Source organism: Colius striatus, chromosome 1 (assembly GCF_028858725.1).
Source record: "Colius striatus isolate bColStr4 chromosome 1, bColStr4.1.hap1, whole genome shotgun sequence".
NCBI classification, from domain to species: Eukaryota; Metazoa; Chordata; class Aves; order Coliiformes; family Coliidae; genus Colius; species Colius striatus.
Window position 1 is genome coordinate 100654414 of NC_084759.1, and position 14812 is coordinate 100669225.

Sequence of the window (14812 nt, forward strand, 5' to 3'; positions counted from 1 at the left end):
TAGAATTCCCAGTGATAAATTGGGTACTTTCACATTCTATAGAGTGAAAAGGGAAGGTCAGTTACTGTAGAAAGTGATATACCATATCAACATGGAAGGCAAGACCAACAAACCAGCAAAGGAGAGAAAGGTCTTGTTGCCTGACCTCAAGCAATTAGAGGCATGGCTTGGCTTGTCTGTTAAACTGGTGTTCAGAGTCTGCTTCCGAAGTTACAGGGCCTACAAAAGGAGTAGCTATCCTCTTCCTTTTGCCAAGAAGTCTGGACTGAAGCACCCAATCAAAAACAGAGGTGAGAAAGTGTCTAAGTGAAAAGGGGAAGAAAAACATGAATGGAAATTATTCCTATGCTGTGGTCAAAGGTAGAGAGTTGTGCTGGTGTCCAGACCAAGGATCTAGATAATGAATGAGCTAAAGAGCAATTTGTATCTTCAGGCCAGTACTTAAACTACTTAAGATTTAGAAGAAAGACCTACCGTAGCTTCTATTATTTTCTCAGGTTGCTAGATCCTAGAATTACTTCTGGTATTCATCTATTGAGTGTAATACATATAATACACAAAAAATTCAAGGAAACCAGGACTCCTAAAATTCAGTGGAAGAGTGGCATACCTGGGAATATAGAAAGACTGAATAACAACTTAATGATCTCATTTCTAAAGCAAAAAGTTTACAGTAAAAACAAAACCAAATAAACAGAAATTATTTAGCATGAGTGGTGCTTTTATGCAAGTACATTTCAGTCTCCTCTGGGATATCAACATATAGCCATTTAGAAAACCCTACTCTGAGTGCTGAAAGGGTCATATATCCAAGTTACAGCATAGCTGTGATTAAGTTAATAGGCCTTGATATGAAGCAGTGTAATGACCCATGAGTGTCATTTCAGCTTTTCCAGAGTGACACTGGCCACCCATCAGTGGTTGAGGAGCACAGATTACAGATATGATCGTCTCTGCTCTCTTCAGCTGACCCAGGAATAGTACCATATCTGCTTCAGCTTGTTCCTGTTCACATGCCAGTACACACTTCTACCACAATGAAAACTCAATTGGTTTTGCTATCAATGAATTACAAGATACTCTGTTATCAACTCTTGATGTGAAACTCTCCAGGTTTCATTGCACATACTAAGAATGGCAGAAGACTTAAATGCTCTCATTTCTTCCTCATCATTTGCTGTGAATGGAATCTAGGGAGGTAATGGTTGAAGAGCAATACAGAGTTCATTACTAAAAGGAAAACTATGTGTAGACAGCTTTTGACCTTAAGCAAATATTATATCACCATACTTAGCCCAGAGTGCTTTTCACAAAAATAATATAATATTTAAATAGAAAATAAATAAATAAATATTTTTTCTTTGATGTGGCTGTGCCTTCATTCAGATTCTACACTGAGGAAATTTTCTTGTGGGTGTCAAAGCTTCAACCTTTAACTAAAGGCACAGGACAGAAAGTTTAGTAAATTTGTTCAGCTCAGATAAGCACTATAGAGCCTGGCTTCCTATGTAAATCTGATTAAGATGTTTCAGGCGTTCGGAAATCCACTCTGTGTCTTTGCCACCTTGTGTTTCTTTGTTCCTCGAGATACCTGAGCAAGTTTCTGGAACAATGCAGCCCTCCTTCTGTCCTTTCCTTTGACCATTCATTGCACACAATGTTCAGTTTACCTCCTGACAATGACAAACTATTCTCCAAATAGATTTGCAAGAAAAGTTTTCATTGGCTGTAACAGCTTCAGTACTGGCCTTATGTCTTTACTTTCAGATTTGTTTAATGACTGAAAATTCTCATAACTTGAATGCTTCAAACATTATTGTTCAACTCTTCATGGAAGACATTCATTCTCAAGTATATGTGATTCTGCTGTTTTTCTCATTTTAGATTATTGTTCAATCACCATGTCTCAAAATCAGTAAATAGGTTAAATTAGTCCTTCCAAAATATGTCACAATTTTGGTGTCTTCTTTTGATTCTGTTTCTGGCTATTAATTAATTCATCAGTTGAGAAGTCCTGTTTGAGTGTTTCACAGTTTTATCTGTTTATCTGCTTTGGCTAATGTAAGCAATAAAAGTGTTTCCATTTGCCTCTTTATCTCATTACATATTACTGATTAATTTACTGGACAATGTTGAGTCTTCCCAGGACCAATTGGACTAGTTTCTTTCCAATTTATTCATCAGTTGGTATCTCTGTTTCTTACCTTACCAAACACATGGAGGGATAACCTATGGGAAAGAGTGAAATCATCTTGATCCTTTAACAAGGATCTCAACTTTCTGATACCTTTCTGTAAAACTCATGTACCACATCATGTTGCAGTGGGACTGTTTCCCAGGGTACATGACAGTAATATGTGTACACATACCACATTGTCCAATGATTGTGAATTTCATTACACAAACGCTAGGGAGCAGCACTGCAGCTTCACTATTTCATGTAAAGACGCTCTTTTCAGAGTAGAGCTCCATTAGGATGATGCATCCTTACACGTCTTGATGCAACATGCTTACTCTCTGTTTCTAGCCTCATCTCTCTTTCTCTCTCTCTCTTTCAGTTTTAGACCTCTTATTCAAAATAAAAATGCCAACTGTTCTGGCACATGGGGCCATATATTGAGAAAGGATGTGATACCAGAACACAATATATATACACACCCCACAGGGAGAAAAAATACATAAAATGCAGTCAGGGAAATGAACCAGTCGCAGAATTTCTGTGGACATCTTACTGTGATTAGTCGCTGATACTTAATCTAATTTAGAATAAATTGTCATGTTGCTGCTAGAAAAATATGCTCCAGTTAAAAGAAAAAAAAAAAATCTCCATGAATTTAAGGTCAGTTTTGGACTGCATTTCTAAATAAGCAAATAACAGAATCAGAATACAAGTTGCAGATTTTAAGACTATAGTGAGTGCCAAAACTAATCCTTGCCATGGTTCATGGGCCAAGTAAGTGGATAAAAGAATAGAATCTGTCAGTAATAACTTCAAAAACCAAACTATGAGTGACAAAGAGATAACATTGTACAAAAAATGTACCTGTCAAATCTGTATTGTATGTGGATTTTATATGTCTTTTTCAGTTGATAATGCTACCTAGAAAAAAAAGTAAAAATAAATTTAGTGTTCAGTATCTCTTATTAATTGTCATACACTTTTCAGATTGTTTTTGTCTTTTATTTTATATTTCTTTTATTAGTAGATTTTAAAAAACATGATAAGACTAGAATGAAGTTATTGAAACAGCAATACTTTCAAAGGAGGATTTTCTTTTCTTATTCATAACAATTAGCAACTTATCTCATGTTTAATTCATTTACTTTAAATAATGGTTAGCAAGAAGTTCAATTCTATACAGCAAGTATAATCAGGAAGAAGAAGATAGAGTTTTGAAAGGATCCTGTCAAAGAAAAAATTAAAAAATGATCAGGTTTATTTCTGTAGGTAGGAAAAGCAAACATAAGCCTACATCTATGCAAAATCGTATATTTTTTTTCCCTCTTATATAGTCAAAATTTGACACTTCATTGATAGTGCATGCCCGTTATGTGTTTTAACAGATTTTACAGATTGAGCTGCTTCTGAACGAGTGACAATACTGCTTTTGATTACAGTAGGTTTAGGATCATGCACACTTTTCCAGTTTATACCTAATGATTTTGCTTCTATTGTTTACATATGAACCATCAAAAATACTTTATCATCTTAAAATTGAAGGTGATACGATATGGAGAATGAAGATTTCTAGCTAAATAGGGATATCAGTAATACTCCTAGTCTTGGGAGTGAGTCTGCTTTTTTAGCATTGTAAAAAGACTTTAATGATTTACAGTGTGAAAGTATTAGAAGAAAGTAGTTTGAAATTACAGTTGACGTTTTTCTTATTTTTGAGGTAAATTAGTCTATCTATGCAAGATGGTTTTGGTAAAGACTAATTTTACCATCTTATAAATACTCTGGAGAAATTGAGGAGTTAAGTCACCTTTATTGTAGAAATTTTATGATGTAAAGATTCAAAAAATCGTTCTTCTTTCTTTTTGTGAGTCCTTTTTTAAAAAAAATAGTGTTATTTCTTACTAAAATATCTGTGTGTTCTCTTTTATAGCATGTAAGTGCTATTTTCATGAAAGTATGAGGAATTATGTGGATTGAGAACTTTCTGAATGACAGAGCCCAGAGGGTCATAATCAACAGTTCTGAGTTGAGTTGAAAGTCTCTGGCCAGTGGGGTTTCACAGCAATTGATTCTGGGGCAAATCGTGTCCAACATATTTATCAATGACCTGAATGAGAGGACAAAGTGTACCATCAGTAAGTTTGCTAATGACATAAATCTGGTACATCTGAAGACTGAGCTGCCATTCAGTGAGATTTAGACAGGCTAGACTGTTGGACAGAGAGGAACCTCATGGGGTACAGCAAGGGCAAGTTCAGAGTCCTGAACCTCAGAAGGAACAACTCCATGCTGGGGTATAGGCTGGGGGTTGATCTGCTGGAGAACTGTGTTCAGATTTGAGCTCTCCAGCATGACAGGGAATTTCTGGGGAGAGTCCAGCAGAGAGCTCCTAAGATAATCAGGGAACTGGAACATCTCTCTTAAGAGGAAAGGCTGATAGACCTGAGACTGTTTAGCCTGAAGAAAGTACTAAAAGGGGATCTTATCAATGCTTATAAATACCTAAAAGGGAGATGTCAAGAGGATGGGGTGAGTCTTCTGTAGCTCTTAGTGATAGGACAAGGGAGAATGGACACAAGCTAGAACATAGGAAGTTCCACTTGAACACGGGAGACTTCTTTCCCATGAGGGTGAGGGAGCCCTGCCACAGGCTGCTCAGAAAGAGTGTGGAATCTCCTTCTCTGGAGGTTTTCAAAACCCGCCTGGACACCTTCCTGTGTGACTTGATGTAAAGGGACCTTCTTGAGTAAAATGTTTGGAGTAGATGATCTTTAGAGGTCCTTTCCAAGTCTTACCATTCCTGTGCTGTGACTGGCTACTGTTTTTTTTTTTAATTCACAGGAAACAAAATTTCTTCTTTAAACAGATAACTCCTTCTCTCCATTGTTACACAGTTAAGGTCCTATGGGAAAAAGTGAGAGACCTTGAAAATTGAGCAGCTAGTGACTCACAGAACATAGGTCCAGAGTGTGTTTTATTTAGCATTAGTGTTTAGTGAGGACAGATGTATTCTCAAAACATCTTTAATATGTCTTTGAAATTCTTAATTCTCTCCCAAAAATACAGTGTGAAGTCATTATATCAAAAAAAGATAAGTATATTTTACCTTTTGTACCGTATTTCTACAATGACACACTCTTACTTCTGGCACCATCTGAGAGATTACAGCCACTTCTGTAGTTTCAGGTAAGGATGACTTCATACTTTAATTGATTTTCAAATCTCTAAAATAATATTAAGAAACATCAAATAACTTGTCAGTGATCTACTACTCTCACTGGTAGGTTTTGCTTAATAGAAATGTTGTTATTGTGAAGTCAAGAATTGTATATATCAGATTTATGAAACCAATAATATTTAAAACTCTTTTTAATAATTTTAAAATATTTGGCAGAATACACACTGTATTTGGTAGCAAATAATTCATTGTGCAAAAGAAGGACAAAGGCATTTTCTTCGTGATACATCCTAAGAGCCAATTGTTTACATCCTGTTGCACTAGGAGATGTGAGAACTAGGTCTTTAAGGGACAAACAACTGAAGTACATTTATAGGTTGTGTCATTTCTCTCAGGAAGTCTACACTATTCTTTGATGAATGAAATTATATTTCTTTGGCAGATTATTTCTGAAAATGTTACATACAAAATTATAATAATATATATATGGTACATAGGTTTAACTTTCAAATAATTTCTGAGTTTATTATTGCAGTAGTTCCTAAAGATTTGAAGCAAAAGTGTCAACCTGTCACACCGATGAATAAGTACATAACAGAATAGTCCATATTTAAAGTATTGCTGTTCCAAATCTAAGTAGTCACACACTTCTTAAGTGCACTATGCTTGAATTAGTAACTGAGATTCTTTCAGGTTAGATATATACTTCCAGCATAAAAATCTCAAACTGACAAAGATAAAGATATAAAGAAAACTGATTTTCCCAACGTACTGAGGAAGATGAATAATGGTCTTCTTTCCCAATGCACTATCTGGTAATTGTCTTCCTGACAGGTAAGAATTTCTCCATGGAAAGGCAGTGAAACAACTGCAAGGAAAGGGGGGAAGATATTTATTGCCCACTTCTGAATTTTTCATGTAGACATTCAAGTTAACCAGCCACTTTTCCTGCATTTTTTTTCCTGATCACTATAGCTTTTGTGTCAGGGAACTTAACTCAAAGTGGAAGACTAACCTTTTTATTGTTACCTAATTAATTTGGGCTCAGAGCTGCTGAAAGAAATCTTAGTACTGGCTTGGAGACAAGGACTTACCAATCTGCTGAAATCAATTAGTATGAGATAGGTACCATACTTAGATATTTTGTGCAGGGATTCTGAAGGAACTTTTGAGTAAGATATGACACATTAATCATAATGGTTGTTACTAAGAGGTCAGTTAAAGATCTGTAGAGACCTCACTGTTTTGGTCAGGAGTTCCTCTCCCATGAGAACAGACAATGTATCAATGTCCTTGAGGGCTGCACAGAGTGGGGTGGACAGAGGAACACAGAAAACACATGCCAACCATAAAAATGAAAAAAAGCTCCTGTCTCCTGCCCCTCTTTATCTACTAAAGATTCAAAAGATCCTTAGATAATCTGAGAATAAAGTCTCCTACTGTTTGGATTCCTTGAACTGAAGAAATGAGGGATGTGAAATGCTAACAAATTTACACATTTTGTAAGTTTTCAAGCAGAGCAAACAAAGTGTATTTTCAGCTAAAATGAACCAGTCAGTCAGGTGGAAAATGCTTTTGAGTATAAATCGACAGAAATGTCAGAAACCTGCTAGTTTATTGGCTTACTTACTCTTCCCTTTTGAACTGATAATGATAACTGAAAGAAAGTAAAAACAACAGGAAGTGAAGTCCCAGGGATGGTGATTTTACTTTTTGTCTGGTAGTACACTGGCTGTTTAGTACAGACAAATTTACATTTAAAGCAGTGCAGGACATTTTCTCCTAAAAAAAGAGAGAAGAAAGATAAAATTCAAGGAATTGGTAGAGTATAAAAAAAAGCAGGCTGAAGCAGTCACCCAACTTCTTCAGAAAGTGACAGGTAGTATCTCACTGCTTTATAGCAATGGTACCACTTTGGGCATGTCGGCTCCAGTTGCACTTCAGAGTAGCTAGAATTCACCAAAACCATCAAGCAAAGTAGGACAGCATCAATGCTGAAAACCACAGTCTATATGCTGTCCCTCAAGGGTATAAAGTGCTGTATTCAACGTATGCACATAGCTCTTGTCAGGACTTATAATCATCTCAGTTTGCAAGCCTGCTAATAGAAAAACAGAACCAGACTAGAATATTCCACTCTATGACCTAACCTGCAACCTGTGACATGAAGAGGGTATGTGCCTAAAGTCTTCCAGACTTGTTTCTGTGAGTAAATTTGTTACTAGTTCTTCTAATAGGTAAAACCAACCAAAGTCTGGTTTATCTAATATGGAATTCTGTAATAATTTGTAAACATGCTTCCTAAGATATTTGTCAGCTCTCAGACTTGTTAATCTATTTATCTGTATTCTTTTTTACAAAATTATTTTAATTTGACAAACAGTAATAAATATTAAGTTCTAAGAATACATGATGTCATGTAAGATGTAAGATCTAAGCTTAGAGTATTTCACACAGTTCAAACCACGTTACAGTATAGCAATCACTTTTAGGAAACAAAAATAACACCTCTGATAGCCATACACACAGGCTAGTTGTCTGTAATCATCATCTGCATATTTTGTCTCAATAAACCAGAAAATATTGCTCGTCTTCCTATATAAGTCAGTAGATGCTTGGCAGATTAGTATCTCCACTCGTTTTCCTCTGGCATAACTTGAAGAGATTGATGAATAGTTTATCTCAGAACCGGCAGAGACTTGAGGAGCTAAAGAATGTACCTGTTTCTCTTCAATATCTCTATGACATCACTAAACACCATTAAATTAGATGTCAAGGTTTACTTTTGTGCATTTTTAAAACTTCATTCACTGATTTGTCTACCATTACTGTTAAAGTCCAAGTTCCAACATGAGACCCGGTCAGGCCTTGAAGAATTTTATGTGAAGTAGCTGTCAAATGTCTAGCTCTACCCAGTTCTACCTGTTCATACTTTTTATTAGTCAAAACATTGATGACTACTTCTGTCTTTCCCAGCAACTAGCAGTGTTCTCCAAATATGTTTTATTTTGATTACTGAATTATTATCTATGAAGGTGGTTCTGAACACAAAGTAGAAGTCCTACTTAATACACAATCAACTTACATGCCTTCTCCAGAGACTATAAGCCCACCTATGAGAAGGTTAAATCATCCACTGTCATTCAGCCAGTTTTCGAGATTAATTTTGAGAAGCAAGAACTGATGAATGCCTTTAATGCCATAGTAGTCAATAAGGAGCCTATTAATGGCATTCGGAGTGGAAAGCTTGAATGTCATCTTGTATGTGACCTTAAAATACCCCAACATTCTACTCATATCTGATCTTAAAAAAAAAAAAACCAACAAAAAAAAGGTGTTTCTTTACTTCTATTAGATGAACTTTCAGATGGTGTATTCCAAGGATACAAGAAAAACTCTTTGCAGTCCTGACTGAAATACAGAATTTCCAATTTGAATCCAATTAGTTAAAGGCAAGATTTCAAGGTTACTTCCTTTAGTATTTCTTCTGCCTTTCATTGACTACCTATGCAGTACATTGGAAATGTATATAATGTCAAGAGAGACAGTTTTTCCATATATACTGCATAGTAATGGCTTAGTGCCTAAGCGAGGCGCTTAGGAGCATGTGTTTTGAAGTTAGCTGTCTAAAAGCTATACGCTGCATTGTCTAGGTGCTTGAGTGAATCTTGAGGTATAAGGCATAGAGCAACATAACATTCTGAGATCTATTCTTCACTAAGGTTATAACCAACTGCCTGAGTTGGGAGAATAGGTCATTCTACTTTATAGATTTTTAGAGATATTTTCTGGATTTGTTTTGTTCCATTTTGTTTTTTATTATTGCTCAGCACAACTCTGATCTTTATTAGACCATTCTGTTAAATTGTCCTTCTGAATTCTCCAGCTTTTAACAAACAACTGCCCTTCTTAAAATATATTTCAGTGCTGTGGATATTGCATTTTCTCCCTGCTGTGTTGTATTGAATAGCTTTTTTGATTTACTAATGGCCTACATTAATTCAAAAGCTCCCTTTGGTGTTAGCAACTGAAATGAAGCACACCAGCTGAGATAGATCATTGTATATATACATACATATATATATGTTTGAAATCTACACTTTAAATCAATGAGGAGGCAGTAGAACTAAAGATGATGTTTATATAACTTAGTACTGCACCATGAGCAAAATAATAATCTTTAAAACATTTATTCCAATGCCATCCATGGTCTAAAGACAGCAGTTTATTGCTAACAGTACCTGATTACTCACTGTGAAGAAAGTATCTAAACCAATGAAGCTTGCGAGTATGAACAAGCAGAATTTATCTCAAGTCCTGTCTGTAATTATCCCTAACTCACATATGAAAATAACTCTAATATCAATGTCCTAGAAAGTGACAGAGCTGGAGATTGTGACTTCTCTCCTCCGTCCTCCAATGTGAAACCAAAATATTGATTGACTATACAGACCTGATCTTTTTACTGTATGGATAGGTGCTATGGAAATCTCAAAATAGGCCTGTACTCCAGGTACTTTTTTCTAGCTCTGTGCAAAGGCTGTGTATCCTGCTTTATGGAGAGCCTACCCAGGGCACAAGAATGATCTGATCTGATGGGCGTGAAACCCAATAGGCCTGGCAACAACCTGTCCCATTCAGCATGAACCTCCTGACAGTGCTCAGACACAAAAAGGAAATATAGAAAAGGTGCAAGGCAGGAGAAGCTATCCAGAAAGGATATAGACATAGTGCCTGGGCATGCAGCTATGGGACTGTGAAAACCACAGCTGATCACGATACTGGGGAATGAAGTGCATGACAACAGAAAAGTTTCCTTTGGATGTGTTGGAGGCAAATACGTGGGTGTACAGAAGAATGACAAGGAAAACTCAAAATATCTCTTCTTTTCCCCTTTGTCTTTACAATTAGAGTTTGTTTTCAGATTTCCTGGTCCCTGCACTTAGTGACAGAGCCTGGGAGAATGAAGTGCTACCCAGCCTATAAGAAGGTTGATTAACGACCACATAGACAACCTGGACATGGGGAACTGGATGGCATACACTGAAGAGAGTAGAGCAATCTCATCAACAACATTGCGAGACCTTCCTCTACCATCTTTGAAAAGTAGTAGCACAAGACACCATAATTTCATTAAAGACAAATCACGTATGACCAACATGATTACTGACCATTATAAATTAGTAGTTTGATAGAAAATGGTACTGAATGTCATCTTGCCTGACTTAAGAAAAATATTTGATACCATCTTTCATAGCATCCTTATAGCTAAGTTGGACAGTTAAGGACCGGATGAGTAGATTGCAAATTAGTTGGAAAACTGACCAGACCACTTGGCTCCATTGTCTGTGGATGTCAGCTTGAAGTTCCACTGATAGTTATGAGTAACATTTTGCCCAATGTTGTTGGTTACTGTTGATCTGTATGGCGGGATGCAGTGTACTCTTTGCAAATTCACAGACAATATCAAACAAGGGTGTGAATTAGCAGTTATACTGTAGGACAGGCATACCATTCAAAGTTCTCTCAATAGGATAGAGAAATTTGCTGAGGGGATTCTTTGTGAAGTTCAACAAAGGCAAATTAAAAATCCTCATTTGGAATGGAGTAACCCCATTCTCCAGTAAAGGTTATAGAGTAACTTGATAGAGGACAGTTTTGTAGAAAAGGATCTGAGTGTCTTGGTGTATGGCAAGGTGAATATGGGCCAGCAACGTGCCCTTTATAAGTGTGCCGCTAAGGAAATGGCTGAAAAGTCAGGAAAATTCCTAATCCCCTCTACTTAGCATATATGATATTGCATCCTTAGTACCATATGCAGTTCAGGCCTGCTCAGTGTAGAAGAGAGGATGACAAATTCGAGCATGTCCATTCGAGAAGGGCCATAAAGATAACTGGGGCAAGGAGCATATGATATTCTAAGAAGCTCTAGGAGAGCTGGTCTTGTTCAGATGAAGAGTGAGCTGAGAGGGAACTTACTGCTGCCTTAGCTGCCCAGTGAGTTTTGAGTTGTTACAGCAAAGATGAAGCCAGACATCTTCCACTGATTCACAAAGGTTCACAAGAGCTGAAAGCCACAAGTCGAACATGTGAAATTACAGGTAGATATGAGGAAACATCTTTTCTCTGTGAGGTACACAGTGCCTAAAAATGCTGTAAGATCTCTGTTACTGAATATTCATAATTCAGATGGACAAGTTGATCTGAGTAACCTGCTCTGAGTTTGTAGTTGATCCTGCTTTGAGCAGAACGTAGGAGGGGATGACCTTCAGAGGTCCAATCTAAATTACTCAATGATTTTAAGACATCATCCTTCATGCTTACTCCAACTAAACGATTCACTTGAAGATGCTTTCCCTCTTTAAAAAAATCTGGCAAATGTAACATAAGAGACATAACTGAAATGGATTTATGGCTTGAAGTGTTTCAGGCACAGGATTTTCACTGTCCAGGCAAGAGTACTGACTTCTGGCTGATCCAAAACAACATTTCATCAGTCATTTTGAAATAAGTTTTCAGGCAAATATTAAAGATTTATTGGCCTATATATGGGATCAGGATCATTTATAAGGAGATATGGGGCCCATCTCTTTGTCAAGAGCTGTTTTTGAAACTTAAAAATTTATTGAGCAAAAACTTTTATGCAACACAGGCTGAGAAAAATTAAGAATATTAATTAGTGCTCTTTTGTTGTCTTCTTAGACATGTCTCTGTCTTCATTGATTTCCTTTTTTAGTTCTAGGTTTCTGCTTGTGCTTTTTGGTTTCTCAGTTCCATTTCAGAGACACCAGTTCTTCCCAGACCTTTCACTGCTAGTAATAACTTAACCCTGAGGTCTGGATCTGCTGCAGAAGCCAGACACGTCAAAAATAAAAAAATAATCAAGAAGTCTACATAATCCTTAGTCTTATAACATCTTAGAGGTTATATGTGAATATAACTGTTGAGCTTTATATCAGTGTCATGGTTTGGCCCAGCTAACACAGCAGCACCACGAGTCTCTTGCTTGGTACAAGATTGTAGTGGAGTAAGACAAGGGCAGGGAGGGCTCGCTGCCAATTACGGTTCTGGGCAAAACAGACTCCAGTACTTGACTTAGAGAGGAAAGTAGGAAAGTTTATTCTACAAGAAACAGAATGGAATAAAAGAAAAAAGGGTGTAGGATGATGAGAAAATTACAACCAATACTTTAAGATTTCCCTCCCTCATCCCTCCTTTCTTCCCGGGCCCAGCTCACTGTTCCCAATATCTCTATCTCCTCCCTCCTCAATGGCTCAGGGGGGCAGGGAATGGGGGATGTGGTCAGTCTCTCACAGATGGGCTCTGCTGCTTCTCTTCTCAGATGAGGACGACTCCTGACACTCTTCACTCTACTTGAACATGTCAAACCATGACAATCAGTCTTCAATGAATGGTTAAATTCTATAATTTACACATTTGAAAATACTTGGGATTTTTTTCCCCCAAAATGATTCACCTCAGAAACACAATCATTTACACCCTTTCCAACAATGACAAAAGTCAGTGAAATGAATGTTGGGTTTTTTGCAATTTTAAAGTCTTTTTGATGCAATTTTATCCCTCTATGTAAACATAGCTGAAAAGGTAAAATAAGAGTAAAAAGGTCACCTTAGATTTTTAACTGTGAAAACAGAGAAATCTGCTTCTCACACAGGTTACAAGCTGTTATATCAACCTGTATGTTAATCAACAATTTATGTTACTAAAGAGAACTTGTTCAATTTTTTTTTTTTTTTTTTTTTATGAATAGGATGAACCACAGTCCTGAAAACTGTTTCAACATATTTTAACCTTTAAGATTTTGCAGAGATGGTTTAGCTAAGAAAGCACTGTCAAATTTAACCTTGCTACCGCACTGTAGTATGAGGTATATATGATGTAAATTAGCACATTGTGGTACATTGCTGCTCCACTATAAAACAAGAAAAAGACATAACTATATAGTAATATTGTTTTATTAAAAGAACTGATTGCATAATGGTACAGTACATCATAATATACTTTTTTGCTTTTATGCTTGAATAAATACAAATTAGATGATAACACTTAATTTTAATGATACACTGATTAGTATTGAATTACAATAAAACATCCATGAACGTGCATATGACAATTCCATTAATAGCAGTTGAATTTTTTATTATTACTGTTATTTTAACGAACAGTAAAACAAATTACTAGTCATAGAGTACTTAAATTACATTGCTGCTGCTTCAGGAAAAATATAATTTTATCTCTCAAAACTTGCCCTATTTCCACCCCAGGAACCACTTTTATGTGAGTTATTATGACTAAATAATCAGAAATATTAAAACCAAAATGTTGTAAGATTGTTATATCTTTTAGTTCTTCATTTAAGAAGTCTTTTACATAGTTTTATCAGCACAATTTCACTTTACTGATTGGTGAACATAGAGAATTATGCTAAAGTCTAGAAAATAATTCAGTAAAATGTAACTTCTGAGTGATCAGATATTTCACTAGTGGCAAAATCTGTTCCAAAGTCTTTTCTTCAGTCATGCATTTAATTGTGATTATTGCAAATGGCAGCCAAAGTTTCAGAGTAAAAAAATTAGCTCTGCTCAGAATTCAAACTTAATAGTTTAGAAATATTTAATATTCAAAATCTATTCAATCTTTCTGTGTAATTTACATTTCTAGTAATTAAGCTTTTAGTGTTCCTTGGCAGTAATTTAAATTTCCTTCTCATGATTCATATTAGAAGTTTCCTCATTATTCTTTTGATTTCCTTTTGACTGGGAATGAGAGGAGATTATTTCCATATTACAATCCAGATTTAATTCAAGTACTTGTAGACATTCAGAACAAGCTTTTCCAATACCCCATATACAAAGTATATATAAATAGATTCTCTTTCAAACATGTTTGGTGAGGAGGAAACTAAAAAATACAGTGCTGTTGCAACATGTTAACATACTTGTGACACAATACATGTGCTAAATTATTGGGTACTTAAAAATCTAGACTGCGATAGTCACTCTAAGAGAATAAGAGGTATCTTTTTACTAAAGCTCACATTCTGAAAATTGGCTTGATAGATTCTCTATAAAATTCTGCAAACAGGGACTCATGCTCCAAATCATTTGAAGTTAAGCTTTATATACATCTCCTAGAGTCATAGACCAAGATACTCTTAAAAGAGTCATAACTGGAAAAAAAAAATACATGCTTAGAAGATCATTAAGGTCACTTTTTGGAATATTTTATTCAAATGACATTTATCCATTTCTCTGAATGTGAAACTCAGACTAAACAAACAGGTGAACCAATGTTATCCATTTCAAATCCAAAAGAATCTCAAAAGCCAATTTCACACAGCAATTTACCCCTTCCCTGTAATGGAACATTTTTTTAAGTTATGTGGCAGGCACAAAATTTTATTTTACAATACTCTTTATGAAAACCCTGCATAT